Raw genomic sequence first — 21,556 nt, forward strand, 5'->3', positions numbered from 1 at the left:
CATTACATTATCAGATTTGGTAAATAAATATTAAAATTGTAATAGTTAAAATTATGGCACGTCTTCGGTTACGGCCATATCACGTTGTAAACACCGGTTCTCGGCCGATCCCTGAAGTTAAGCAACGTAGAGCCTGGTCAGTACTTAGATGGGTGACCGCTTGGGAATACCAGGTGCTGTAAGCATTTCCCCTGAATTTTTGGCAAAAACTCATAAAAATGCGTTCGATTTTAATGTAAAATATTAGATAAAAAAACAAAAAACAAAATATCATTACATTATCAGATTTGGTAAATAAATATTGAAATTGTAATAGTTAAAATTATGGCACGTCTTCGCTTACGGCCATATCACGTTGAAAAAACCGGTTCTCGTCCGATCCCCGAAGTTAAGCAACGTAGAGCCTGGTCAGTACTTAGATGGGTGACCGCTTGGGAATACCAGGTGCTGTAAGCATTTCCCCTGAATTTTTGGAAAAACTCATAAAAATGCGTTCGATTTTAATGTAAAATATTAGATAAAAAAACAAAAAACAAAATATCATTACATTATCAGATTTGGTAAATAAATATTGAAATTGTAATAGTTAAAATTATGGCACGTCTTCGCTTACGGCCATATCACGTTGAAAACATCGGTTCTCGTCCGATCCCCGAAGTTAAGCAACGTAGAGCCTGGTCAGTACTTAGATGGGTGACCGCTTGGGAATACCAGGTGCTGTAAGCATTTCCCCTGAATTTTTGGAAAAACTCATAAAAATGCGTTCGATTTTAATGTAAAATATTAGATAAAAAAACAAAAAACAAAATATCATTACATTATAAGATTTGGTAAATAAATATTGAAATTGTAATAGTTAAAATTATGGCACGTCTTCGCTTACGGCCATATCACGTTGAAAACACCGGTTCTCGTCCGATCCCCGAAGTTAAGCAACGTAGAGCCTGGTCAGTACTTAGATGGGTGACCGCTTGGGAATACCAGGTGCTGTAAGCATTTCCCCTGAATTTTTGGAAAAACTCATAAAAATGCGTTCGATTTTAATGTAAAATATTAGATAAAAAAACAAAAAACAAAATATCATTACATTATCAGATTTGGTAAATAAATATTGAAATTGTAATAGTTAAAATTATGGCACGTCTTCGCTTACGGCCATATCACGTTGAAAACACCGGTTCTCGTCCGATTCCCGGAAGTTATGCAACGTAGAGCCTGGTCAGTACTTAGATGGGTGACCGCTTGGGAATACCAGGTGCTGTAAGCATTTCCCCTGAATTTTTGGCAAAAACTCATAAAAATGCGTTCGATTTTAATGTAAAATATTAGATAAAAAAACAAAAAACAAAATATCATTACATTATCAGATTTGGTAAATAAATATTGAAATTGTAATAGTTAAAATTATGGCACGTCTTCGCTTACGGCCATATCACGTTGAAAAAACCGGTTCTCGTCCGATCCCCGAAGTTAAGCAACGTAGAGCCTGGTCAGTACTTAGATGGGTGACCGCTTGGGAATACCAGGTGCTGTAAGCATTTCCCCTGAATTTTTGGAAAAACTCATAAAAATGCGTTCGATTTTAATGTAAAATATTAGATAAAAAAACAAAAAACAAAATATCATTACATTATCAGATTTGGTAAATAAATATTGAAATTGTAATAGTTAAAATTATGGCACGTCTTCGCTTACGGCCATATCACGTTGAAAACATCGGTTCTCGTCCGATCCCCGAAGTTAAGCAACGTAGAGCCTGGTCAGTACTTAGATGGGTGACCGCTTGGGAATACCAGGTGCTGTAAGCATTTCCCCTGAATTTTTGGAAAAACTCATAAAAATGCGTTCGATTTTAATGTAAAATATTAGATAATAAAACAAAAAACAAAATATCATTACATTATAAGATTTGGTAAATAAATATTGAAATTGTAATAGTTAAAATTATGGCACGTCCTCGCTTACGGCCATATCACGTTGAAAACACCGGTTCTCGTCCGATCCCCGAAGTTAAGCAACGTAGAGCCTGGTCAGTACTTAGATGGGTGACCGCTTGGGAATACCAGGTGCTGTAAGCATTTCCCCTGAATTTTTGGAAAAACTCATAAAAATGCGTTCGATTTTAATGTAAAATATTAGATAAAAAAACAAAAAACAAAATATCATTACATTATCAGATTTGGTAAATAAATATTGAAATTGTAATAGTTAAAATTATGGCACGTCTTCGCTTACGGCCATATCACGTTGAAAACACCGGTTCTCGTCCGATTCCCGGAAGTTATGCAACGTAGAGCCTGGTCAGTACTTAGATGGGTGACCGCTTGGGAATACCAGGTGCTGTAAGCATTTCCCCTGAATTTTTGGAAAAACTCATAGAAATGCGTTCGATTTTAATGTAAAATATTAGATAAAAAAACAAAAAACAAAATATCATTACATTATCAGATTTGGTAAATAAATATTGAAATTGTAATAGTTAAAATTATGGCACGTCTTCGCTTACGGCCATATCACGTTGAAAACACCGGTTCTCGTCCGATCCCCGAAGTTAAGCAACGTAGAGCCTGGTCAGTACTTAGATGGGTGACCGCTTGGGAATACCAGGTGCTGTAAGCATTTCCCCTGAATTTTTGGAAAAACTCATAAAAATGCGTTCGATTTTAATGTAAAATATTAGATAAAAAAACAAAAAACAAAATATCATTACATTATCAGATTTGGTTAATAAATATTGAAATTGTAATAGTTAAAATTATGGCACGTCTTCGCTTACGGCCATATCACGTTGAAAACATCGGTTCTCGTCCGATCCCCGAAGTTAAGCAACGTAGAGCCTGGTCAGTACTTAGATGGGTGACCGCTTGGGAATACCAGGTGCTGTAAGCATTTCCCCTGAATTTTTGGAAAAACTCATAAAAATGCGTTCGATTTTAATGTAAAATATTAGATAAAAAAACAAAAAACAAAATATCATTACATTATCAGATTTGGTAAATAAATATTGAAATTGTAATAGTTAAAATTATGGCACGTCTTCGCTTACGGCCATATCACGTTGAAAACACCGGTTCTCGTCCGATCCCCGAAGTTAAGCAACGTAGAGCCTGGTCAGTACTTAGATGGGTGACCGCTTGGGAATACCAGGTGCTGTAAGCATTTCCCCTGAATGTTTGGAAAAACTCATAAAAATGCGTTCGATTTTAATGTAAAATATTAGATAAAAAAACAAAAAACAAAATATCATTACATTATCAGATTTGGTAAATAAATATTGAAATTGTAATAGTTAAAATTATGGCACGTCTTCGCTTACGGCCATATCACGTTGAAAACACCGGTTCTCGTCCGATCCCCGTAGTTAAGCAACGTAGAGCCTGGTCAGTACTTAGATGGGTGACCGCTTGGGAATACCAGATGCTGTAAGCATTTCCCCTGAATTTTTGGAAAAACTCATAAAAATGCGTTCGATTTTAATGTAAAATATTAGATAACAAAAACAAAAAACAAAATATCATTACATTATCAGATTTGGTAAATAAATATTGAAATTGTAATAGTTAAAATTATGGCACGTCTTCGCTTACGGCCATATCACGTTGAAAACACCGGTTCTCGTCCGATCCCCGAAGTTAAGCAACGTAGAGCCTGGTCAGTACTTAGATGGGTGACCGCTTGGGAATACCAGGTGCTGTAAGCATTTCCCCTGAATTTTTGGAAAAACTCATAAAAATGCGTTCGATTTTAATGTAAAATATTAGATAAAAAAACAAAAAACAAAATATCATTACATTATCAGATTTGGTAAATAAATATTGAAATTGTAATAGTTAAAATTATGGCACGTCTTCGCTTACGGCCATATCACGTTGAAAACACCGGTTCTCGTCCGATTCCCGGAAGTTATGCAACGTAGAGCCTGGTCAGTACTTAGATGGGTGACCGCTTGGGAATACCAGGTGCTGTAAGCATTTCCCCTGAATTTTTGGAAAAACTCATAGAAATGCGTTCGATTTTAATGTAAAATATTAGATAAAAAAACAAAAAACAAAATATCATTACATTATCAGATTTGGTAAATAAATATTAAAATTGTAATAGTTAAAATTATGGCACGTCTTCGGTTACGGCCATATCACGTTGTAAACACCGGTTCTCGGCCGATCCCTGAAGTTAAGCAACGTAGAGCCTGGTCAGTACTTAGATGGGTGACCGCTTGGGAATACCAGGTGCTGTAAGCATTTCCCCTGAATTTTTGGCAAAAACTCATAAAAATGCGTTCGATTTTAATGTAAAATATTAGATAAAAAAACAAAAAACAAAATATCATTACATTATCAGATTTGGTAAATAAATATTGAAATTGTAATAGTTAAAATTATGGCACGTCTTCGCTTACGGCCATATCACGTTGAAAAAACCGGTTCTCGTCCGATCCCCGAAGTTAAGCAACGTAGAGCCTGGTCAGTACTTAGATGGGTGACCGCTTGGGAATACCAGGTGCTGTAAGCATTTCCCCTGAATTTTTGGAAAAACTCATAAAAATGCGTTCGATTTTAATGTAAAATATTAGATAAAAAAACAAAAAACAAAATATCATTACATTATCAGATTTGGTAAATAAATATTGAAATTGTAATAGTTAAAATTATGGCACGTCTTCGCTTACGGCCATATCACGTTGAAAACATCGGTTCTCGTCCGATCCCCGAAGTTAAGCAACGTAGAGCCTGGTCAGTACTTAGATGGGTGACCGCTTGGGAATACCAGGTGCTGTAAGCATTTCCCCTGAATTTTTGGAAAAACTCATAAAAATGCGTTCGATTTTAATGTAAAATATTAGATAAAAAAACAAAAAACAAAATATCATTACATTATAAGATTTGGTAAATAAATATTGAAATTGTAATAGTTAAAATTATGGCACGTCTTCGCTTACGGCCATATCACGTTGAAAACACCGGTTCTCGTCCGATCCCCGAAGTTAAGCAACGTAGAGCCTGGTCAGTACTTAGATGGGTGACCGCTTGGGAATACCAGGTGCTGTAAGCATTTCCCCTGAATTTTTGGAAAAACTCATAAAAATGCGTTCGATTTTAATGTAAAATATTAGATAAAAAAACAAAAAACAAAATATCATTACATTATCAGATTTGGTAAATAAATATTGAAATTGTAATAGTTAAAATTATGGCACGTCTTCGCTTACGGCCATATCACGTTGAAAACACCGGTTCTCGTCCGATTCCCGGAAGTTATGCAACGTAGAGCCTGGTCAGTACTTAGATGGGTGACCGCTTGGGAATACCAGGTGCTGTAAGCATTTCCCCTGAATTTTTGGCAAAAACTCATAAAAATGCGTTCGATTTTAATGTAAAATATTAGATAAAAAAACAAAAAACAAAATATCATTACATTATCAGATTTGGTAAATAAATATTGAAATTGTAATAGTTAAAATTATGGCACGTCTTCGCTTACGGCCATATCACGTTGAAAAAACCGGTTCTCGTCCGATCCCCGAAGTTAAGCAACGTAGAGCCTGGTCAGTACTTAGATGGGTGACCGCTTGGGAATACCAGGTGCTGTAAGCATTTCCCCTGAATTTTTGGAAAAACTCATAAAAATGCGTTCGATTTTAATGTAAAATATTAGATAAAAAAACAAAAAACAAAATATCATTACATTATCAGATTTGGTAAATAAATATTGAAATTGTAATAGTTAAAATTATGGCACGTCTTCGCTTACGGCCATATCACGTTGAAAACATCGGTTCTCGTCCGATCCCCGAAGTTAAGCAACGTAGAGCCTGGTCAGTACTTAGATGGGTGACCGCTTGGGAATACCAGGTGCTGTAAGCATTTCCCCTGAATTTTTGGAAAAACTCATAAAAATGCGTTCGATTTTAATGTAAAATATTAGATAATAAAACAAAAAACAAAATATCATTACATTATAAGATTTGGTAAATAAATATTGAAATTGTAATAGTTAAAATTATGGCACGTCTTCGCTTACGGCCATATCACGTTGAAAACACCGGTTCTCGTCCGATCCCCGAAGTTAAGCAACGTAGAGCCTGGTCAGTACTTAGATGGGTGACCGCTTGGGAATACCAGGTGCTGTAAGCATTTCCCCTGAATTTTTGGAAAAACTCATAAAAATGCGTTCGATTTTAATGTAAAATATTAGATAAAAAAACAAAAAACAAAATATCATTACATTATCAGATTTGGTAAATAAATATTGAAATTGTAATAGTTAAAATTATGGCACGTCTTCGCTTACGGCCATATCACGTTGAAAACACCGGTTCTCGTCCGATTCCCGGAAGTTATGCAACGTAGAGCCTGGTCAGTACTTAGATGGGTGACCGCTTGGGAATACCAGGTGCTGTAAGCATTTCCCCTGAATTTTTGGAAAAACTCATAGAAATGCGTTCGATTTTAATGTAAAATATTAGATAAAAAAACAAAAAACAAAATATCATTACATTATCAGATTTGGTAAATAAATATTGAAATTGTAATAGTTAAAATTATGGCACGTCTTCGCTTACGGCCATATCACGTTGAAAACACCGGTTCTCGTCCGATCCCCGAAGTTAAGCAACGTAGAGCCTGGTCAGTACTTAGATGGGTGACCGCTTGGGAATACCAGGTGCTGTAAGCATTTCCCCTGAATTTTTGGAAAAACTCATAAAAATGCGTTCGATTTTAATGTAAAATATTAGATAAAAAAACAAAAAACAAAATATCATTACATTATCAGATTTGGTTAATAAATATTGAAATTGTAATAGTTAAAATTATGGCACGTCTTCGCTTACGGCCATATCACGTTGAAAACATCGGTTCTCGTCCGATCCCCGAAGTTAAGCAACGTAGAGCCTGGTCAGTACTTAGATGGGTGACCGCTTGGGAATACCAGGTGCTGTAAGCATTTCCCCTGAATTTTTGGAAAAACTCATAAAAATGCGTTCGATTTTAATGTAAAATATTAGATAAAAAAACAAAAAACAAAATATCATTACATTATCAGATTTGGTAAATAAATATTGAAATTGTAATAGTTAAAATTATGGCACGTCTTCGCTTACGGCCATATCACGTTGAAAACACCGGTTCTCGTCCGATCCCCGAAGTTAAGCAACGTAGAGCCTGGTCAGTACTTAGATGGGTGACCGCTTGGGAATACCAGGTGCTGTAAGCATTTCCCCTGAATGTTTGGAAAAACTCATAAAAATGCGTTCGATTTTAATGTAAAATATTAGATAAAAAAACAAAAAACAAAATATCATTACATTATCAGATTTGGTAAATAAATATTGAAATTGTAATAGTTAAAATTATGGCACGTCTTCGCTTACGGCCATATCACGTTGAAAACACCGGTTTTCGTCCGATCCCCGTAGTTAAGCAACGTAGAGCCTGGTCAGTACTTAGATGGGTGACCGCTTGGGAATACCAGGTGCTGTAAGCATTTCCCCTGAATTTTTGGAAAAACTCATAAAAATGCGTTCGATTTTAATGTAAAATATTAGATAACAAAAACAAAAAACAAAATATCATTACATTATCAGATTTGGTAAATAAATATTGAAATTGTAATAGTTAAAATTATGGCACGTCTTCGCTTACGGCCATATCACGTTGAAAACACCGGTTCTCGTCCGATCCCCGAAGTTAAGCAACGTAGAGCCTGGTCAGTACTTAGATGGGTGACCGCTTGGGAATACCAGGTGCTGTAAGCATTTCCCCTGAATTTTTGGAAAAACTCATAAAAATGCGTTCGATTTTAATGTAAAATATTAGATAAAAAAACAAAAAACAAAATATCATTACATTATCAGATTTGGTAAATAAATATTGAAATTGTAATAGTTAAAATTATGGCACGTCTTCGCTTACGGCCATATCACGTTGAAAACACCGGTTCTCGTCCGATTCCCGGAAGTTATGCAACGTAGAGCCTGGTCAGTACTTAGATGGGTGACCGCTTGGGAATACCAGGTGCTGTAAGCATTTCCCCTGAATTTTTGGAAAAACTCATAGAAATGCGTTCGATTTTAATGTAAAATATTAGATAAAAAAACAAAAAACAAAATATCATTAAATTATCAGATTTGGTTAATAAATATTGAAATTGTAATAGTTAAAATTATGGCACGTCTTCGCTTACGGCCATATCACGTTGAAAACATCGGTTCTCGTCCGATCCCCGAAGTTAAGCAACGTAGAGCCTGGTCAGTACTTAGATGGGTGACCGCTTGGGAATACCAGGTGCTGTAAGCATTTCCCCTGAATTTTTGGAAAAACTCATAAAAATGCGTTCGATTTTAATGTAAAATATTTGATAAAAAAACAAAAAACAAAATATCATTACATTATCAGATTTGGTAAATAAATATTGAAATTGTAATAGTTAAAATTATGGCACGTCTTCGCTTACGGCCATATCACGTTGAAAACACCGGTTCTCGTCCGATCCCCGAAGTTAAGCAACGTAGAGCCTGGTCAGTACTTAGATGGGTGACCGCTTGGGAATACCAGGTGCTGTAAGCATTTACCCTGAATGTTTGGAAAAACTCATAAAAATGCGTTCGATTTTAATGTAAAATATTAGATAAAAAAACAAAAAACAAAATATCATTACATTATCAGATTTGGTAAATAAATATTGAAATTGTAATAGTTAAAATTATGGCACGTCTTCGCTTACGGCCATATCACGTTGAAAACACCGGTTCTCGTCCGATCCCCGAAGTTAAGCAACGTAGAGCCTGGTCAGTACTTAGATGGGTGACCGCTTGGGAATACCAGGTGCTGTAAGCATTTCCCCTGAATTTTTGGAAAAACTCATAAAAATGCGTTCGATTTTAATGTAAAATATTAGATAACAAAAACAAAAAACAAAATATCATTACATTATCAGATTTGGTAAATAAATATTGAAATTGTAATAGTTAAAATTATGGCACGTCTTCGCTTACGGCCATATCACGTTGAAAACACCGGTTCTCGTCCGATCCCCGAAGTTAAGCAACGTAGAGCCTGGTCAGTACTTAGATGGGTGACCGCTTGGGAATACCAGGTGCTGTAAGCATTTCCCCTGAATTTTTGGAAAAACTCATAAAAATGCGTTCGATTTTAATGTAAAATATTAGATAAAAAAACAAAAAACAAAATATCATTACATTATCAGATTTGGTAAATAAATATTGAAATTGTAATAGTTAAAATTATGGCACGTCTTCGCTTACGGCCATATCACGTTGAAAACACCGGTTCTCGTCCGATCCCCGAAGTTAAGCAACGTAGAGCCTGGTCAGTACTTAGATGGGTGACCGCTTGGGAATACCAGGTGCTGTAAGCATTTCCCCTGAATTTTTGGAAAAACTCATAAAAATGCGTTCGATTTTAATGTAAAATATTAGATAAAAAAACAAAAAACAAAATATCATTACATTATCAGATTTGGTAAATAAATATTGAAATTGTAATAGTTAAAATTATGGCACGTCTTCGCTTACGGCCATATCACGTTGAAAACACCGGTTCTCGTCCGATCCCCGAAGTTAAGCAACGTAGAGCCTGGTCAGTACTTAGATGGGTGACCGCTTGGGAATACCAGGTGCTGTAAGCATTTCCCCTGAATTTTTGGAAAAACTCATAAAAATGCGTTCGATTTTAATGTAAAATATTAGATAAAAAAACAAAAAACAAAATATCATTACATTATCAGATTTGGTAAATAAATATTGAAATTGTAATAGTTAAAATTATGGCACGTCTTTGCTTACGGCCATATCACGTTGAAAAAACCGGTTCTCGTCCGATCCCCGAAGTTAAGCAACGTAGAGCCTGGTCAGTACTTAGATGGGTGACCGCTTGGGAATACCAGGTGCTGTAAGCATTTCCCCTGAATTTTTGGAAAAACTCATAAAAATGCGTTCGATTTTAATGTAAAATATTAGATAAAAAAACAAAAAACAAAATATCATTACATTATCAGATTTGGTAAATAAATATTGAAATTGTAATAGTTAAAATTATGGCAATTCTTCGCTTACGGCCATATCACGTTGAAAACATCGGTTCTCGTCCGATCCCCGAAGTTAAGCAACGTAGAGCCTGGTCAGTACTTAGATGGGTGACCGCTTGGGAATACCAGGTGCTGTAAGCATTTCCCCTGAATTTTTGGAAAAACTCATAAAAATGCGTTCGATTTTAATGTAAAATATTAGATAAAAAAACAAAAAACAAAATATCATTACATTATCAGATTTGGTAAATAAATATTGAAATTGTAATAGTTAAAATTATGGCACGTCTTCGCTTACGGCCATATCACGTTGAAAACACCGGTTCTCGTCCGATCCCCGAAGTTAAGCAACGTAGAGCCTGGTCAGTTCTTAGATGGGTGACCGCTTGGGAATACCAGGTGCTGTAAGCATTTCCCCTGAATTTTTGGAAAAACTCATAAAAATGCGTTCGATTTTAATGTAAAATATTAGATAAAAAAACAAAAAACAAAATATCATTACATTATCAGATTTGGTAAATAAATATTGAAATTGTAATAGTTAAAATTATGGCACGTCTTCGCTTACGGCCATATCACGTTGAAAACACCGGTTCTCGTCCGATCCCCGAAGTTAAGCAACGTAGAGCCTGGTCAGTACTTAGATGGGTGACCGCTTGGGAATACCAGGTGCTGTAAGTCTTTCCCCTGAATTTTTGGAAAAACTCATAAAAATGCGTTCGATTTTAATGTAAAATATTAGATAAAAAAACAAAAAACAAAATATCATTACATTATCAGATTTGGTAAATAAATATTAAAATTGTAATAGTTAAAATTATGGCACGTCTTCGGTTACGGCCATATCACGCTGTAAACACCGGTTCTCGTCCGATCCCTGAAGTTAAGCAACGTAGAGCCTGGTCAGTACTTAGATTGGTGACCGCTTGGGAATACCAGGTGCTGTAAGCATTTCCCCTGAATTTTTGGCAAAAACTCATAAAAATGCGTTCGATTTTAATGTAAAATATTAGATAAAAAAACAAAAAACAAAATATCATTACATTATCAGATTTGGTAAATAAATATTGAAATTGTAATAGTTAAAATTATGGCGCGTCTTCGCTTACGGCCATATCACGTTGAAAACACCGGTTCTCGTCCGATTCCCGGAAGTTATGCAACGTAGAGCCTGGTCAGTACTTAGATGGGTGACCGCTTGGGAATACCAGGTGCTGTAAGCATTTCCCCTGAATTTTTGGAAAAACTCATAGAAATGCGTTCGATTTTAATGTAAAATATTAGATAAAAAAACAAAAAACAAAATATCATTACATTATCAGATTTGGTAAATAAATATTGAAATTGTAATAGTTAAAATTATGGCACGTCTTCGCTTACGGCCATATCACGTTGAAAACACCGGTTCTCGTCCGATCCCCGAAGTTAAGCAACGTAGAGCCTGGTCAGTACTTAGATGGGTGACCGCTTGGGAATACCAGGTGCTGTAAGCATTTCCCCTGAATTTTTGGAAAAACTCATAAAAATGCGTTCGATTTTAATGTAAAATATTAGATAAAAAAAAAAAAACAAAATATCATTAAATTATCAGATTTGGTTAATAAATATTGAAATTGTAATAGTTAAAATTATGGCACGTCTTCGCTTACGGCCATATCACGTTGAAAACATCGGTTCTCGTCCGATCCCCGAAGTTAAGCAACGTAGAGCCTGGTCAGTACTTAGATGGGTGACCGCTTGGGAATACCAGGTGCTGTAAGCATTTCCCCTGAATGTTTGGAAAAACTCATAAAAATGCGTTCGATTTTAATGTAAAATATTAGATAAAAAAACAAAAAACAAAATATCATTACATTATCAGATTTGGTAAATAAATATTGAAATTGTAATAGTTAAAATTATGGCACGTCTTCGCTTACGGCCATATCACGTTGAAAACACCGGTTCTCGTCCGATCCCCGAAGTTAAGCAACGTAGAGCCTGGTCAGTACTTAGATGGGTGACCGCTTGGGAATACCAGGTGCTGTAAGCATTTCCCCTGAATTTTTGGAAAAACTCATAAAAATGCGTTCGATTTTAATGTAAAATATTAGATAACAAAAACAAAAAACAAAATATCATTACATTATCAGATTTGGTAAATAAATATTGAAATTGTAATAGTTAAAATTATGGCACGTCTTCGCTTACGGCCATATCACGTTGAAAACACCGGTTCTCGTCCGATCCCCGAAGTTAAGCAACGTAGAGCCTGGTCAGTACTTAGATGGGTGACCGCTTGGGAATACCAGGTGCTGTAAGCATTTCCCCTGAATTTTTGGAAAAACTCATAAAAATGCGTTCGATTTTAATGTAAAATATTAGATAAAAAAACAAAAAACAAAATATCATTACATTATCAGATTTGGTAAATAAATATTGAAATTGTAATAGTTAAAATTATGGCACGTCTTCGCTTACGGCCATATCACGTTGAAAACACCGGTTCTCGTCCGATCCCCGAAGTTAAGCAACGTAGAGCCTGGTCAGTACTTAGATGGGTGACCGCTTGGGAATACCAGGTGCTGTAAGCATTTCCCCTGAATTTTTGGAAAAACTCATAAAAATGCGTTCGATTTTAATGTAAAATATTAGATAACAAAAACAAAAAACAAAATATTATTACATTATCAGATTTGGTAAATAAATATTGAAATTGTAATAGTTAAAATTATGGCACGTCTTCGCTTACGGCCATATCACGTTGAAAACACCGGTTCTCGTCCGATCCCCGAAGTTAAGCAACGTAGAGCCTGGTCAGTACTTAGATGGGTGACCGCTTGGGAATATCAGGTGCTGTAAGCATTTCCCCTGAATTTTTGGAAAAACTCATAAAAATGCGTTCGATTTTAATGTAAAATATTAGATAAAAAAACAAAAAACAAAATATCATTACATTATCAGATTTGGTAAATAAATATTGAAATTGTAATAGTTAAAATTATGGCACGTCTTCGCTTACGGCCATATCACGTTGAAAAAACCGGTTCTCGTCCGATCCCCGAAGTTAAGCAACGTAGAGCCTGGTCAGTACTTAGATGGGTGACCGCTTGGGAATACCAGGTGCTGTAAGCATTTCCCCTGAATTTTTGGAAAAACTCATAAAAATGCGTTCGATTTTAATGTAAAATATTAGATAAAAAAACAAAAAACAAAATATCATTACATTATCAGATTTGGTAAATAAATATTGAAATTGTAATAGTTAAAATTATGGCACGTCTTCGCTTACGGCCATATCACGTTGAAAACATCGGTTCTCGTCCGATCCCCGAAGTTAAGCAACGTAGAGCCTGGTCAGTACTTAGATTGGTGACCGCTTGGGAATACCAGGTGCTGTAAGCATTTCCCCTGAATTTTTGGAAAAACTCATAAAAATGCGTTCGATTTTAATGTAAAATATTAGATAAAAAAACAAAAAACAAAATATCATTACATTATCAGATTTGGTAAATAAATATTGAAATTGTAATAGTTAAAATTATGGCACGTCTTCGCTTACGGCCATATCACGTTGAAAACACCGGTTCTCGTCCGATCCCCGAAGTTGAGCAACGTAGAGCCTGGTCAGTACTTAGATGGGTGACCGCTTGGGAATACCAGGTGCTGTAAGCATTTCCCCTGAATTTTTGGAAAAACTCATAAAAATGCGTTCGATTTTAATGTAAAATATTAGATAAAAAAACAAAAAACAAAATATCATTACATTATCAGATTTGGTAAATAAATATTGAAATTTTAATAGTTAAAATTATGGCACGTCTTCGCTTACGGCCATATCACGTTGAAAACACCGGTTCTCGTCCGATCCCCGAAGTTAAGCAACGTAGAGCCTGGTCAGTACTTAGATGGGTGACCGCTTGGGAATACCAGGTGCTGTAAGCATTTCCCCTGAATTTTTGGAAAAACTCATAAAAATGCGTTCGATTTTAATGTAAAATATTAGATAAAAAAACAAAAAACAAAATATCATTACATTATCAGATTTGGTAAATAAATATTAAAATTGTAATAGTTAAAATTATGGCACGTCTTCGGTTACGGCCATATCACGTTGTAAACACCGGTTCTCGGCCGATCCCTGAAGTTAAGCAACGTAGAGCCTGGTCAGTACTTAGATGGGTGACCGCTTGGGAATACCAGGTGCTGTAAGCATTTCCCCTGAATTTTTGGCAAAAACTCATAAAAATGCGTTCGATTTTAATGTAAAATATTAGATAAAAAAACAAAAAACAAAATATCATTACATTATCAGATTTGGTAAATACATATTGAAATTGTAATAGTTAAAATTATGGCACGTCTTCGCTTACGGCCATATCACGTTGAAAAAACCGGTTCTCGTCCGATCCCCGAAGTTAAGCAACGTAGAGCCTGGTCAGTACTTAGATGGGTGACCGCTTGGGAATACCAGGTGCTGTAAGCATTTCCCCTGAATTTTTGGAAAAACTCATAAAAATGCGTTCGATTTTAATGTAAAATATTAGATAAAAAAACAAAAAACAAAATATCATTACATTATCAGATTTGGTAAATAAATATTGAAATTGTAATAGTTAAAATTATGGCACGTCTTCGCTTACGGCCATATCACGTTGAAAACATCGGTTCTCGTCCGATCCCCGAAGTTAAGCAACGTAGAGCCTGGTCAGTACTTAGATGGGTGACCGCTTGGGAATACCAGGTGCTGTAAGCATTTCCCCTGAATTTTTGGAAAAACTCATAAAAATGCGTTCGATTTTAATGTAAAATATTAGATAAAAAAACAAAAAACAAAATATCATTACATTATAAGATTTGGTAAATAAATATTGAAATTGTAATAGTTAAAATTATGGCACGTCTTCGCTTACGGCCATATCACGTTGAAAACACCGGTTCTCGTCCGATCCCCGAAGTTAAGCAACGTAGAGCCTGGTCAGTACTTAGATGGGTGACCGCTTGGGAATACCAGGTGCTGTAAGCATTTCCCCTGAATTTTTGGAAAAACTCATAAAAATGCGTTCGATTTTAATGTAAAATATTAGATAAAAAAACAAAAAACAAAATATCATTACATTATCAGATTTGGTAAATAAATATTGAAATTGTAATAGTTAAAATTATGGCACGTCTTCGCTTACGGCCATATCACGTTGAAAACACCGGTTCTCGTCCGATTCCCGGAAGTTATGCAACGTAGAGCCTGGTCAGTACTTAGATGGGTGACCGCTTGGGAATACCAGGTGCTGTAAGCATTTCCCCTGAATTTTTGGCAAAAACTCATAAAAATGCGTTCGATTTTAATGTAAAATATTAGATAAAAAAACAAAAAACAAAATATCATTACATTATCAGATTTGGTAAATAAATATTGAAATTGTAATAGTTAAAATTATGGCACGTCTTCGCTTACGGCCATATCACGTTGAAAACACCGGTTCTCGTCCGATCCCCGAAGTTAAGCAACGTAGAGCCTGGTCAGTACTTAGATGGGTGACCGCTTGGGAATACCAGGTGCTGTAAGCATTTCCCCTGAATTTTTGGAAAAACTCATAAAAATGCGTTCGATTTTAATGTAAAATATTAGATAAAAAAACAAAAAACAAAATATCATTACATTATCAGATTTGGTAAATAAATATTGAAATTGTAATAGTTAAAATTATGGCACGTCTTCGCTTACGGCCATATCACGTTGAAAACACCGGTTCTCGTCCGATTCCCGGAAGTTATGCAACGTAGAGCCTGGTCAGTACTTAGATGGGTGACCGCTTGGGAATACCAGGTGCTGTAAGCATTTCCCCTGAATTTTTGGCAAAAACTCATAAAAATGCGTTCGATTTTAATGTAAAATATTAGATAAAAAAACAAAAAACAAAATATCATTACATTATCAGATTTGGTAAATAAATATTGAAATTGTAATAGTTAAAATTATGGCACGTCTTCGCTTACGGCCATATCACGTTGAAAAAACCGGTTCTCGTCCGATCCCCGAAGTTAAGCAACGTAGAGCCTGGTCAGTACTTAGATGGGTGACCGCTTGGGAATACCAGGTGCTGTAAGCATTTCCCCTGAATTTTTGGAAAAACTCATAAAAATGCGTTCGATTTTAATGTAAAATATTAGATAAAAAAACAAAAAACAAAATATCATTACATTATCAGATTTGGTAAATAAATATTGAAATTGTAATAGTTAAAATTATGGCACGTCTTCGCTTACGGCCATATCACGTTGAAAACATCGGTTCTCGTCCGATCCCCGAAGTTAAGCAACGTAGAGCCTGGTCAGTACTTAGATGGGTGACCGCTTGGGAATACCAGGTGCTGTAAGCATTTCCCCTGAATTTTTGGAAAAACTCATAAAAATGCGTTCGATTTTAATGTAAAATATTAGATAATAAAACAAAAAACAAAATATCATTACATTATAAGATTTGGTAAATAAATATTGAAATTGTAATAGTTAAAATTATGGCACGTCTTCGCTTACGGCCATATCACGTTGAAAACACCGGTTCTCGTCCGATCCCCGAAGTTAAGCAACGTAGAGCCTGGTCAGTACTTAGATGGGTGACCGCTTGGGAATACCAGGTGCTGTAAGCATTTCCCCTGAATTTTTGGAAAAACTCATAAAAATGCGTTCGATTTTAATGTAAAATATTAGATAAAAAAACAAAAAACAAAATATCATTACATTATCAGATTTGGTAAATAAATATTGAAATTGTAATAGTTAAAATTATGGCACGTCTTCGCTTACGGCCATATCACGTTGAAAACACCGGTTCTCGTCCGATTCCCGGAAGTTATGCAACGTAGAGCCTGGTCAGTACTTAGATGGGTGACCGCTTGGGAATACCAGGTGCTGTAAGCATTTCCCCTGAATTTTTGGAAAAACTCATAGAAATGCGTTCGATTTTAATGTAAAATATTAGATAAAAAAACAAAAAACAAAATATCATTACATTATCAGATTTGGTAAATAAATATTGAAATTGTAATAGTTAAAATTATGGCACGTCTTCGCTTACGGCCATATCACGTTGAAAACACCGGTTCTCGTCCGATCCCCGAAGTTAAGCAACGTAGAGCCTGGTCAGTACTTAGATGGGTGACCGCTTGGGAATACCAGGTGCTGTAAGCATTTCCCCTGAATTTTTGGAAAAACTCATAAAAATGCGTTCGATTTTAATGTAAAATATTAGATAAAAAAACAAAAAACAAAATATCATTACATTATCAGATTTGGTTAATAAATATTGAAATTGTAATAGTTAAAATTATGGCACGTCTTCGCTTACGGCCATATCACGTTGAAAACATCGGTTCTCGTCCGATCCCCGAAGTTAAGCAACGTAGAGCCTGGTCAGTACTTAGATGGGTGACCGCTTGGGAATACCAGGTGCTGTAAGCATTTCCCCTGAATTTTTGGAAAAACTCATAAAAATGCGTTCGATTTTAATGTAAAATATTAGATAAAAAAACAAAAAACAAAATATCATTACATTATCAGATTTGGTAAATAAATATTGAAATTGTAATAGTTAAAATTATGGCACGTCTTCGCTTACGGCCATATCACGTTGAAAACACCGGTTCTCGTCCGATCCCCGAAGTTAAGCAACGTAGAGCCTGGTCAGTACTTAGATGGGTGACCGCTTGGGAATACCAGGTGCTGTAAGCATTTCCCCTGAATGTTTGGAAAAACTCATAAAAATGCGTTCGATTTTAATGTAAAATATTAGATAAAAAAACAAAAAACAAAATATCATTACATTATCAGATTTGGTAAATAAATATTGAAATTGTAATAGTTAAAATTATGGCACGTCTTCGCTTACGGCCATATCACGTTGAAAACACCGGTTCTCGTCCGATCCCCGTAGTTAAGCAACGTAGAGCCTGGTCAGTACTTAGATGGGTGACCGCTTGGGAATACCAGGTGCTGTAAGCATTTCCCCTGAATTTTTGGAAAAACTCATAAAAATGCGTTCGATTTTAATGTAAAATATTAGATAACAAAAACAAAAAACAAAATATCATTACATTATCAGATTTGGTAAATAAATATTGAAATTGTAATAGTTAAAATTATGGCACGTCTTCGCTTACGGCCATATCACGTTGAAAACACCGGTTCTCGTCCGATCCCCGAAGTTAAGCAACGTAGAGCCTGGTCAGTACTTAGATGGGTGACCGCTTGGGAATACCAGGTGCTGTAAGCATTTCCCCTGAATTTTTGGAAAAACTCATAAAAATGCGTTCGATTTTAATGTAAAATATTAGATAAAAAAACAAAAAACAAAATATCATTACATTATCAGATTTGGTAAATAAATATTGAAATTGTAATAGTTAAAATTATGGCACGTCTTCGCTTACGGCCATATCACGTTGAAAACACCGGTTCTCGTCCGATTCCCGGAAGTTATGCAACGTAGAGCCTGGTCAGTACTTAGATGGGTGACCGCTTGGGAATACCAGGTGCTGTAAGCATTTCCCCTGAATTTTTGGAAAAACTCATAGAAATGCGTTCGATTTTAATGTAAAATATTAGATAAAAAAACAAAAAACAAAATATCATTAAATTATAAGATTTGGTTAATAAATATTGAAATTGTAATAGTTAAAATTATGGCACGTCTTCGCTTACGGCCATATCACGTTGAAAACATCGGTTCTCGTCCGATCCCCGAAGTTAAGCAACGTAGAGCCTGGTCAGTACTTAGATGGGTGACCGCTTGGGAATACCAGGTGCTGTAAGCATTTCCCCTGAATTTTTGGAAAAACTCATAAAAATGCGTTCGATTTTAATGTAAAATATTTGATAAAAAAACAAAAAACAAAATATCATTACATTATCAGATTTGGTAAATAAATATTGAAATTGTAATAGTTAAAATTATGGCACGTCTTCGCTTACGGCCATATCACGTTGAAAACACCGGTTCTCGTCCGATCCCCGAAGTTAAGCAACGTAGAGCCTGGTCAGTACTTAGATGGGTGACCGCTTGGGAATACCAGGTGCTGTAAGCATTTACCCTGAATTTTTGGAAAAACTCATAAAAATGCGTTCGATTTTAATGTAAAATATTAGATAAAAAAACAAAAAACAAAATATCATTACATTATCAGATTTGGTAAATAAATATTGAAATTGTAATAGTTAAAATTATGGCACGTCTTCGCTTACGGCCATATCACGTTGAAAACACCGGTTCTCGTCCGATCCCCGAAGTTAAGCAACGTAGAGCCTGGTCAGTACTTAGATGGGTGACCGCTTGGGAATACCAGGTGCTGTAAGCATTTCCCCTGAATTTTTGGAAAAACTCATAAAAATGCGTTCGATTTTAATGTAAAATATTAGATAACAAAAACAAAAAACAAAATATCATTACATTATCAGATTTGGTAAATAAATATTGAAATTGTAATAGTTAAAATTATGGCACGTCTTCGCTTACGGCCATATCACGTTGAAAACACCGGTTCTCGTCCGATCCCCGAAGTTAAGCAACGTAGAGCCTGGTCAGTACTTAGATGGGTGACCGCTTGGGAATACCAGGTGCTGTAAGCATTTCCCCTGAATTTTTGGAAAAACTCATAAAAATGCGTTCGATTTTAATGTAAAATATTAGATAAAAAAACAAAAAACAAAATATCATTACATTATCAGATTTGGTAAATAAATATTGAAATTGTAATAGTTAAAATTATGGCACGTCTTCGCTTACGGCCATATCACGTTGAAAACACCGGTTCTCGTCCGATCCCCGAAGTTAAGCAACGTAGAGCCTGGTCAGTACTTAGATGGGTGACCGCTTGGGAATACCAGGTGCTGTAAGCATTTCCCCTGAATTTTTGGAAAAACTCATAAAAATGCGTTCGATTTTAATGTAAAATATTAGATAAAAAAACAAAAAACAAAATATCATTACATTATCAGATTTGGTAAATAAATATTGAAATTGTAATAGTTAAAATTATGGCACGTCTTCGCTTACGGCCATATCACGTTGAAAACACCGGTTCTCGTCCGATCCCCGAAGTTAAGCAACGTAGAGCCTGGTCAGTACTTAGATGGGTGACCGCTTGGGAATACCAGGTGCTGTAAGCATTTCCCCTGAATTTTTGGAAAAACTCATAAAAATGCGTTCGATTTTAATGTAAAATATTAGATAAAAAAACAAAAAACAAAATATCATTACATTATCAGATTTGGTAAATAAATATTGAAATTGTAATAGTTAAAATTATGGCACGTCTTTGCTTACGGCCATATCACGTTGAAAAAACCGGTTCTCGTCCGATCCCCGAAGTTAAGCAACGTAGAGCCTGGTCAGTACTTAGATGGGTGACCGCTTGGGAATACCAGGTGCTGTAAGCATTTCCCCTGAATTTTTGGAAAAACTCATAAAAATGCGTTCGATTTTAATGTAAAATATTAGATAAAAAAACAAAAAACAAAATATCATTACATTATCAGATTTGGTAAATAAATATTGAAATTGTAATAGTTAAAATTATGGCAATTCTTCGCTTACGGCCATATCACGTTGAAAACATCGGTTCTCGTCCGATCCCCGAAGTTAAGCAACGTAGAGCCTGGTCAGTACTTAGATGGGTGACCGCTTGGGAATACCAGGTGCTGTAAGCATTTCCCCTGAATTTTTGGAAAAACTCATAAAAATGCGTTCGATTTTAATGTAAAATATTAGATAAAAAAACAAAAAACAAAATATCATTACATTATCAGATTTGGTAAATAAATATTAAAATTGTAATAGTTAAAATTATGGCACGTCTTCGGTTACGGCCATATCACGCTGTAAACACCGGTTCTCGGCCGATCCCTGAAGTTAAGCAACGTAGAGCCTGGTCAGTACTTAGATTGGTGACCGCTTGGGAATACCAGGTGCTGTAAGCATTTCCCCTGAATTTTTGGCAAAAACTCATAAAAATGCGTTCGATTTTAATGTAAAATATTAGATAAAAAAACAAAAAACAAAATATCATTACATTATCAGATTTGGTAAATAAATATTGAAATTGTAATAGTTAAAATTATGGCGCGTCTTCGCTTACGGCCATATCACGTTGAAAACACCGGTTCTCGTCCGATTCCCGGAAGTTATGCAACGTAGAGCCTGGTCAGTACTTAGATGGGTGACCGCTTGGGAATACCAGGTGCTGTAAGCATTTCCCCTGAATTTTTGGAAAAACTCATAGAAATGCGTTCGATTTTAATGTAAAATATTAGATAAAAAAACAAAAAACAAAATATCATTACATTATCAGATTTGGTAAATAAATATTGAAATTGTAATAGTTAAAATTATGGCACGTCTTCGCTTACGGCCATATCACGTTGAAAACACCGGTTCTCGTCCGATCCCCGAAGTTAAGCAACGTAGAGCCTGGTCAGTACTTAGATGGGTGACCGCTTGGGAATACCAGGTGCTGTAAGCATTTCCCCTGAATTT

General features: G+C 35.5%; 66 non-coding genes and 14 pseudogenes across 66 annotated transcripts; all 80 read left to right on the top strand.

Annotated features, from left to right (window-relative positions):
• The first annotated feature begins 66 nt into the window (after positions 1 to 66).
• On the top strand, positions 67 to 185 carry LOC145301228 (5S ribosomal RNA). The gene has a single exon (XR_013873429.1). It is a non-coding gene; the product is annotated as a 5S ribosomal RNA (ribosomal RNA).
• A 152-nt stretch (positions 186 to 337) lies between these two features.
• Positions 338 to 456, top strand: LOC145300237 (5S ribosomal RNA). Its single transcript, XR_013872469.1, has one exon. It is a non-coding gene; the product is annotated as a 5S ribosomal RNA (ribosomal RNA).
• Positions 457 to 607: 151 nt separating this feature from the next.
• LOC145300004 (5S ribosomal RNA) lies at positions 608 to 726 on the top strand. The gene has a single exon (XR_013872244.1). It is a non-coding gene; the product is annotated as a 5S ribosomal RNA (ribosomal RNA).
• A 151-nt stretch (positions 727 to 877) lies between these two features.
• On the top strand, positions 878 to 996 carry LOC145298780 (5S ribosomal RNA). The gene has a single exon (XR_013871050.1). It is a non-coding gene; the product is annotated as a 5S ribosomal RNA (ribosomal RNA).
• A 151-nt stretch (positions 997 to 1,147) lies between these two features.
• LOC145301302 (5S ribosomal RNA) lies at positions 1,148 to 1,267 on the top strand (annotated as a pseudogene).
• A 152-nt stretch (positions 1,268 to 1,419) lies between these two features.
• Positions 1,420 to 1,538, top strand: LOC145300238 (5S ribosomal RNA). The gene has a single exon (XR_013872470.1). It is a non-coding gene; the product is annotated as a 5S ribosomal RNA (ribosomal RNA).
• A 151-nt stretch (positions 1,539 to 1,689) lies between these two features.
• On the top strand, positions 1,690 to 1,808 carry LOC145300005 (5S ribosomal RNA). Its single transcript, XR_013872245.1, has one exon. It is a non-coding gene; the product is annotated as a 5S ribosomal RNA (ribosomal RNA).
• A 151-nt stretch (positions 1,809 to 1,959) lies between these two features.
• On the top strand, positions 1,960 to 2,078 carry LOC145298781 (5S ribosomal RNA). Its single transcript, XR_013871051.1, has one exon. It is a non-coding gene; the product is annotated as a 5S ribosomal RNA (ribosomal RNA).
• A 151-nt stretch (positions 2,079 to 2,229) lies between these two features.
• On the top strand, positions 2,230 to 2,349 carry LOC145301303 (5S ribosomal RNA; annotated as a pseudogene).
• Positions 2,350 to 2,500: 151 nt separating this feature from the next.
• Positions 2,501 to 2,619, top strand: LOC145298782 (5S ribosomal RNA). The gene has a single exon (XR_013871052.1). It is a non-coding gene; the product is annotated as a 5S ribosomal RNA (ribosomal RNA).
• Positions 2,620 to 2,770: 151 nt separating this feature from the next.
• On the top strand, positions 2,771 to 2,889 carry LOC145300006 (5S ribosomal RNA). Its single transcript, XR_013872246.1, has one exon. It is a non-coding gene; the product is annotated as a 5S ribosomal RNA (ribosomal RNA).
• A 151-nt stretch (positions 2,890 to 3,040) lies between these two features.
• Positions 3,041 to 3,159, top strand: LOC145298783 (5S ribosomal RNA). The gene has a single exon (XR_013871053.1). It is a non-coding gene; the product is annotated as a 5S ribosomal RNA (ribosomal RNA).
• A 151-nt stretch (positions 3,160 to 3,310) lies between these two features.
• LOC145300774 (5S ribosomal RNA) lies at positions 3,311 to 3,429 on the top strand. Its single transcript, XR_013872985.1, has one exon. It is a non-coding gene; the product is annotated as a 5S ribosomal RNA (ribosomal RNA).
• Positions 3,430 to 3,581: 152 nt separating this feature from the next.
• On the top strand, positions 3,582 to 3,700 carry LOC145298785 (5S ribosomal RNA). The gene has a single exon (XR_013871054.1). It is a non-coding gene; the product is annotated as a 5S ribosomal RNA (ribosomal RNA).
• A 151-nt stretch (positions 3,701 to 3,851) lies between these two features.
• On the top strand, positions 3,852 to 3,971 carry LOC145301304 (5S ribosomal RNA; annotated as a pseudogene).
• A 151-nt stretch (positions 3,972 to 4,122) lies between these two features.
• Positions 4,123 to 4,241, top strand: LOC145301229 (5S ribosomal RNA). Its single transcript, XR_013873430.1, has one exon. It is a non-coding gene; the product is annotated as a 5S ribosomal RNA (ribosomal RNA).
• Positions 4,242 to 4,393: 152 nt separating this feature from the next.
• On the top strand, positions 4,394 to 4,512 carry LOC145300239 (5S ribosomal RNA). Its single transcript, XR_013872471.1, has one exon. It is a non-coding gene; the product is annotated as a 5S ribosomal RNA (ribosomal RNA).
• Positions 4,513 to 4,663: 151 nt separating this feature from the next.
• Positions 4,664 to 4,782, top strand: LOC145300007 (5S ribosomal RNA). The gene has a single exon (XR_013872247.1). It is a non-coding gene; the product is annotated as a 5S ribosomal RNA (ribosomal RNA).
• A 151-nt stretch (positions 4,783 to 4,933) lies between these two features.
• Positions 4,934 to 5,052, top strand: LOC145298786 (5S ribosomal RNA). Its single transcript, XR_013871055.1, has one exon. It is a non-coding gene; the product is annotated as a 5S ribosomal RNA (ribosomal RNA).
• Positions 5,053 to 5,203: 151 nt separating this feature from the next.
• LOC145301305 (5S ribosomal RNA) lies at positions 5,204 to 5,323 on the top strand (annotated as a pseudogene).
• Positions 5,324 to 5,475: 152 nt separating this feature from the next.
• LOC145300240 (5S ribosomal RNA) lies at positions 5,476 to 5,594 on the top strand. The gene has a single exon (XR_013872472.1). It is a non-coding gene; the product is annotated as a 5S ribosomal RNA (ribosomal RNA).
• Positions 5,595 to 5,745: 151 nt separating this feature from the next.
• On the top strand, positions 5,746 to 5,864 carry LOC145300008 (5S ribosomal RNA). Its single transcript, XR_013872248.1, has one exon. It is a non-coding gene; the product is annotated as a 5S ribosomal RNA (ribosomal RNA).
• Positions 5,865 to 6,015: 151 nt separating this feature from the next.
• LOC145298787 (5S ribosomal RNA) lies at positions 6,016 to 6,134 on the top strand. Its single transcript, XR_013871056.1, has one exon. It is a non-coding gene; the product is annotated as a 5S ribosomal RNA (ribosomal RNA).
• A 151-nt stretch (positions 6,135 to 6,285) lies between these two features.
• On the top strand, positions 6,286 to 6,405 carry LOC145301306 (5S ribosomal RNA; annotated as a pseudogene).
• A 151-nt stretch (positions 6,406 to 6,556) lies between these two features.
• On the top strand, positions 6,557 to 6,675 carry LOC145298788 (5S ribosomal RNA). Its single transcript, XR_013871057.1, has one exon. It is a non-coding gene; the product is annotated as a 5S ribosomal RNA (ribosomal RNA).
• Positions 6,676 to 6,826: 151 nt separating this feature from the next.
• On the top strand, positions 6,827 to 6,945 carry LOC145300010 (5S ribosomal RNA). Its single transcript, XR_013872250.1, has one exon. It is a non-coding gene; the product is annotated as a 5S ribosomal RNA (ribosomal RNA).
• A 151-nt stretch (positions 6,946 to 7,096) lies between these two features.
• On the top strand, positions 7,097 to 7,215 carry LOC145298789 (5S ribosomal RNA). The gene has a single exon (XR_013871059.1). It is a non-coding gene; the product is annotated as a 5S ribosomal RNA (ribosomal RNA).
• Positions 7,216 to 7,366: 151 nt separating this feature from the next.
• Positions 7,367 to 7,485, top strand: LOC145300341 (5S ribosomal RNA). Its single transcript, XR_013872568.1, has one exon. It is a non-coding gene; the product is annotated as a 5S ribosomal RNA (ribosomal RNA).
• A 152-nt stretch (positions 7,486 to 7,637) lies between these two features.
• On the top strand, positions 7,638 to 7,756 carry LOC145298790 (5S ribosomal RNA). Its single transcript, XR_013871060.1, has one exon. It is a non-coding gene; the product is annotated as a 5S ribosomal RNA (ribosomal RNA).
• Positions 7,757 to 7,907: 151 nt separating this feature from the next.
• LOC145301307 (5S ribosomal RNA) lies at positions 7,908 to 8,027 on the top strand (annotated as a pseudogene).
• Positions 8,028 to 8,178: 151 nt separating this feature from the next.
• Positions 8,179 to 8,297, top strand: LOC145300011 (5S ribosomal RNA). Its single transcript, XR_013872251.1, has one exon. It is a non-coding gene; the product is annotated as a 5S ribosomal RNA (ribosomal RNA).
• A 151-nt stretch (positions 8,298 to 8,448) lies between these two features.
• Positions 8,449 to 8,567, top strand: LOC145298792 (5S ribosomal RNA). The gene has a single exon (XR_013871062.1). It is a non-coding gene; the product is annotated as a 5S ribosomal RNA (ribosomal RNA).
• A 151-nt stretch (positions 8,568 to 8,718) lies between these two features.
• Positions 8,719 to 8,837, top strand: LOC145298793 (5S ribosomal RNA). Its single transcript, XR_013871063.1, has one exon. It is a non-coding gene; the product is annotated as a 5S ribosomal RNA (ribosomal RNA).
• A 152-nt stretch (positions 8,838 to 8,989) lies between these two features.
• LOC145298794 (5S ribosomal RNA) lies at positions 8,990 to 9,108 on the top strand. The gene has a single exon (XR_013871064.1). It is a non-coding gene; the product is annotated as a 5S ribosomal RNA (ribosomal RNA).
• Positions 9,109 to 9,259: 151 nt separating this feature from the next.
• Positions 9,260 to 9,378, top strand: LOC145298796 (5S ribosomal RNA). Its single transcript, XR_013871065.1, has one exon. It is a non-coding gene; the product is annotated as a 5S ribosomal RNA (ribosomal RNA).
• A 151-nt stretch (positions 9,379 to 9,529) lies between these two features.
• Positions 9,530 to 9,648, top strand: LOC145298797 (5S ribosomal RNA). The gene has a single exon (XR_013871066.1). It is a non-coding gene; the product is annotated as a 5S ribosomal RNA (ribosomal RNA).
• Positions 9,649 to 9,799: 151 nt separating this feature from the next.
• LOC145300242 (5S ribosomal RNA) lies at positions 9,800 to 9,918 on the top strand. Its single transcript, XR_013872474.1, has one exon. It is a non-coding gene; the product is annotated as a 5S ribosomal RNA (ribosomal RNA).
• Positions 9,919 to 10,069: 151 nt separating this feature from the next.
• Positions 10,070 to 10,188, top strand: LOC145300012 (5S ribosomal RNA). Its single transcript, XR_013872252.1, has one exon. It is a non-coding gene; the product is annotated as a 5S ribosomal RNA (ribosomal RNA).
• A 151-nt stretch (positions 10,189 to 10,339) lies between these two features.
• Positions 10,340 to 10,458, top strand: LOC145300298 (5S ribosomal RNA). Its single transcript, XR_013872527.1, has one exon. It is a non-coding gene; the product is annotated as a 5S ribosomal RNA (ribosomal RNA).
• A 151-nt stretch (positions 10,459 to 10,609) lies between these two features.
• On the top strand, positions 10,610 to 10,728 carry LOC145299423 (5S ribosomal RNA). Its single transcript, XR_013871680.1, has one exon. It is a non-coding gene; the product is annotated as a 5S ribosomal RNA (ribosomal RNA).
• A 151-nt stretch (positions 10,729 to 10,879) lies between these two features.
• Positions 10,880 to 10,998, top strand: LOC145301408 (5S ribosomal RNA; annotated as a pseudogene).
• Positions 10,999 to 11,150: 152 nt separating this feature from the next.
• On the top strand, positions 11,151 to 11,270 carry LOC145301308 (5S ribosomal RNA; annotated as a pseudogene).
• A 151-nt stretch (positions 11,271 to 11,421) lies between these two features.
• On the top strand, positions 11,422 to 11,540 carry LOC145298798 (5S ribosomal RNA). Its single transcript, XR_013871067.1, has one exon. It is a non-coding gene; the product is annotated as a 5S ribosomal RNA (ribosomal RNA).
• Positions 11,541 to 11,690: 150 nt separating this feature from the next.
• On the top strand, positions 11,691 to 11,809 carry LOC145300013 (5S ribosomal RNA). Its single transcript, XR_013872253.1, has one exon. It is a non-coding gene; the product is annotated as a 5S ribosomal RNA (ribosomal RNA).
• A 151-nt stretch (positions 11,810 to 11,960) lies between these two features.
• On the top strand, positions 11,961 to 12,079 carry LOC145298799 (5S ribosomal RNA). The gene has a single exon (XR_013871068.1). It is a non-coding gene; the product is annotated as a 5S ribosomal RNA (ribosomal RNA).
• Positions 12,080 to 12,231: 152 nt separating this feature from the next.
• On the top strand, positions 12,232 to 12,350 carry LOC145298800 (5S ribosomal RNA). The gene has a single exon (XR_013871069.1). It is a non-coding gene; the product is annotated as a 5S ribosomal RNA (ribosomal RNA).
• A 151-nt stretch (positions 12,351 to 12,501) lies between these two features.
• On the top strand, positions 12,502 to 12,620 carry LOC145298801 (5S ribosomal RNA). The gene has a single exon (XR_013871070.1). It is a non-coding gene; the product is annotated as a 5S ribosomal RNA (ribosomal RNA).
• A 152-nt stretch (positions 12,621 to 12,772) lies between these two features.
• LOC145299521 (5S ribosomal RNA) lies at positions 12,773 to 12,891 on the top strand. Its single transcript, XR_013871775.1, has one exon. It is a non-coding gene; the product is annotated as a 5S ribosomal RNA (ribosomal RNA).
• A 151-nt stretch (positions 12,892 to 13,042) lies between these two features.
• On the top strand, positions 13,043 to 13,161 carry LOC145300243 (5S ribosomal RNA). The gene has a single exon (XR_013872475.1). It is a non-coding gene; the product is annotated as a 5S ribosomal RNA (ribosomal RNA).
• Positions 13,162 to 13,312: 151 nt separating this feature from the next.
• Positions 13,313 to 13,431, top strand: LOC145301078 (5S ribosomal RNA). The gene has a single exon (XR_013873279.1). It is a non-coding gene; the product is annotated as a 5S ribosomal RNA (ribosomal RNA).
• A 151-nt stretch (positions 13,432 to 13,582) lies between these two features.
• LOC145300371 (5S ribosomal RNA) lies at positions 13,583 to 13,701 on the top strand. Its single transcript, XR_013872597.1, has one exon. It is a non-coding gene; the product is annotated as a 5S ribosomal RNA (ribosomal RNA).
• Positions 13,702 to 13,852: 151 nt separating this feature from the next.
• LOC145298802 (5S ribosomal RNA) lies at positions 13,853 to 13,971 on the top strand. The gene has a single exon (XR_013871071.1). It is a non-coding gene; the product is annotated as a 5S ribosomal RNA (ribosomal RNA).
• A 151-nt stretch (positions 13,972 to 14,122) lies between these two features.
• On the top strand, positions 14,123 to 14,241 carry LOC145301230 (5S ribosomal RNA). The gene has a single exon (XR_013873431.1). It is a non-coding gene; the product is annotated as a 5S ribosomal RNA (ribosomal RNA).
• A 152-nt stretch (positions 14,242 to 14,393) lies between these two features.
• Positions 14,394 to 14,512, top strand: LOC145300244 (5S ribosomal RNA). Its single transcript, XR_013872476.1, has one exon. It is a non-coding gene; the product is annotated as a 5S ribosomal RNA (ribosomal RNA).
• Positions 14,513 to 14,663: 151 nt separating this feature from the next.
• On the top strand, positions 14,664 to 14,782 carry LOC145300014 (5S ribosomal RNA). The gene has a single exon (XR_013872254.1). It is a non-coding gene; the product is annotated as a 5S ribosomal RNA (ribosomal RNA).
• A 151-nt stretch (positions 14,783 to 14,933) lies between these two features.
• On the top strand, positions 14,934 to 15,052 carry LOC145298804 (5S ribosomal RNA). Its single transcript, XR_013871073.1, has one exon. It is a non-coding gene; the product is annotated as a 5S ribosomal RNA (ribosomal RNA).
• Positions 15,053 to 15,203: 151 nt separating this feature from the next.
• Positions 15,204 to 15,323, top strand: LOC145301310 (5S ribosomal RNA; annotated as a pseudogene).
• Positions 15,324 to 15,475: 152 nt separating this feature from the next.
• Positions 15,476 to 15,594, top strand: LOC145298805 (5S ribosomal RNA). Its single transcript, XR_013871074.1, has one exon. It is a non-coding gene; the product is annotated as a 5S ribosomal RNA (ribosomal RNA).
• Positions 15,595 to 15,745: 151 nt separating this feature from the next.
• On the top strand, positions 15,746 to 15,865 carry LOC145301311 (5S ribosomal RNA; annotated as a pseudogene).
• Positions 15,866 to 16,017: 152 nt separating this feature from the next.
• LOC145300246 (5S ribosomal RNA) lies at positions 16,018 to 16,136 on the top strand. Its single transcript, XR_013872477.1, has one exon. It is a non-coding gene; the product is annotated as a 5S ribosomal RNA (ribosomal RNA).
• A 151-nt stretch (positions 16,137 to 16,287) lies between these two features.
• On the top strand, positions 16,288 to 16,406 carry LOC145300016 (5S ribosomal RNA). The gene has a single exon (XR_013872255.1). It is a non-coding gene; the product is annotated as a 5S ribosomal RNA (ribosomal RNA).
• Positions 16,407 to 16,557: 151 nt separating this feature from the next.
• On the top strand, positions 16,558 to 16,676 carry LOC145298806 (5S ribosomal RNA). Its single transcript, XR_013871075.1, has one exon. It is a non-coding gene; the product is annotated as a 5S ribosomal RNA (ribosomal RNA).
• A 151-nt stretch (positions 16,677 to 16,827) lies between these two features.
• Positions 16,828 to 16,947, top strand: LOC145301312 (5S ribosomal RNA; annotated as a pseudogene).
• Positions 16,948 to 17,098: 151 nt separating this feature from the next.
• Positions 17,099 to 17,217, top strand: LOC145298807 (5S ribosomal RNA). The gene has a single exon (XR_013871076.1). It is a non-coding gene; the product is annotated as a 5S ribosomal RNA (ribosomal RNA).
• A 151-nt stretch (positions 17,218 to 17,368) lies between these two features.
• Positions 17,369 to 17,487, top strand: LOC145300017 (5S ribosomal RNA). The gene has a single exon (XR_013872256.1). It is a non-coding gene; the product is annotated as a 5S ribosomal RNA (ribosomal RNA).
• A 151-nt stretch (positions 17,488 to 17,638) lies between these two features.
• Positions 17,639 to 17,757, top strand: LOC145298808 (5S ribosomal RNA). Its single transcript, XR_013871077.1, has one exon. It is a non-coding gene; the product is annotated as a 5S ribosomal RNA (ribosomal RNA).
• Positions 17,758 to 17,908: 151 nt separating this feature from the next.
• Positions 17,909 to 18,027, top strand: LOC145299550 (5S ribosomal RNA). The gene has a single exon (XR_013871803.1). It is a non-coding gene; the product is annotated as a 5S ribosomal RNA (ribosomal RNA).
• A 152-nt stretch (positions 18,028 to 18,179) lies between these two features.
• On the top strand, positions 18,180 to 18,298 carry LOC145298809 (5S ribosomal RNA). Its single transcript, XR_013871078.1, has one exon. It is a non-coding gene; the product is annotated as a 5S ribosomal RNA (ribosomal RNA).
• Positions 18,299 to 18,449: 151 nt separating this feature from the next.
• On the top strand, positions 18,450 to 18,569 carry LOC145301313 (5S ribosomal RNA; annotated as a pseudogene).
• Positions 18,570 to 18,720: 151 nt separating this feature from the next.
• On the top strand, positions 18,721 to 18,839 carry LOC145300018 (5S ribosomal RNA). The gene has a single exon (XR_013872257.1). It is a non-coding gene; the product is annotated as a 5S ribosomal RNA (ribosomal RNA).
• A 151-nt stretch (positions 18,840 to 18,990) lies between these two features.
• Positions 18,991 to 19,109, top strand: LOC145298810 (5S ribosomal RNA). Its single transcript, XR_013871079.1, has one exon. It is a non-coding gene; the product is annotated as a 5S ribosomal RNA (ribosomal RNA).
• Positions 19,110 to 19,260: 151 nt separating this feature from the next.
• Positions 19,261 to 19,379, top strand: LOC145298812 (5S ribosomal RNA). The gene has a single exon (XR_013871080.1). It is a non-coding gene; the product is annotated as a 5S ribosomal RNA (ribosomal RNA).
• Positions 19,380 to 19,531: 152 nt separating this feature from the next.
• On the top strand, positions 19,532 to 19,650 carry LOC145298813 (5S ribosomal RNA). Its single transcript, XR_013871081.1, has one exon. It is a non-coding gene; the product is annotated as a 5S ribosomal RNA (ribosomal RNA).
• Positions 19,651 to 19,801: 151 nt separating this feature from the next.
• On the top strand, positions 19,802 to 19,920 carry LOC145298814 (5S ribosomal RNA). Its single transcript, XR_013871082.1, has one exon. It is a non-coding gene; the product is annotated as a 5S ribosomal RNA (ribosomal RNA).
• A 151-nt stretch (positions 19,921 to 20,071) lies between these two features.
• On the top strand, positions 20,072 to 20,190 carry LOC145298816 (5S ribosomal RNA). The gene has a single exon (XR_013871085.1). It is a non-coding gene; the product is annotated as a 5S ribosomal RNA (ribosomal RNA).
• A 151-nt stretch (positions 20,191 to 20,341) lies between these two features.
• On the top strand, positions 20,342 to 20,460 carry LOC145300247 (5S ribosomal RNA). The gene has a single exon (XR_013872478.1). It is a non-coding gene; the product is annotated as a 5S ribosomal RNA (ribosomal RNA).
• Positions 20,461 to 20,611: 151 nt separating this feature from the next.
• Positions 20,612 to 20,730, top strand: LOC145300019 (5S ribosomal RNA). Its single transcript, XR_013872258.1, has one exon. It is a non-coding gene; the product is annotated as a 5S ribosomal RNA (ribosomal RNA).
• Positions 20,731 to 20,881: 151 nt separating this feature from the next.
• On the top strand, positions 20,882 to 21,000 carry LOC145301455 (5S ribosomal RNA; annotated as a pseudogene).
• A 152-nt stretch (positions 21,001 to 21,152) lies between these two features.
• LOC145301314 (5S ribosomal RNA) lies at positions 21,153 to 21,272 on the top strand (annotated as a pseudogene).
• A 151-nt stretch (positions 21,273 to 21,423) lies between these two features.
• On the top strand, positions 21,424 to 21,542 carry LOC145298818 (5S ribosomal RNA). The gene has a single exon (XR_013871086.1). It is a non-coding gene; the product is annotated as a 5S ribosomal RNA (ribosomal RNA).
• The last annotated feature ends 14 nt before the right edge of the window (positions 21,543 to 21,556 follow it).

This window comes from Euprymna scolopes, chromosome 18, assembly GCF_053919585.1.
Source record: "Euprymna scolopes isolate OS-2025 chromosome 18, ASM5391958v1, whole genome shotgun sequence".
Lineage (NCBI taxonomy): Eukaryota > Metazoa > Mollusca > Cephalopoda > Sepiida > Sepiolidae > Euprymna > Euprymna scolopes.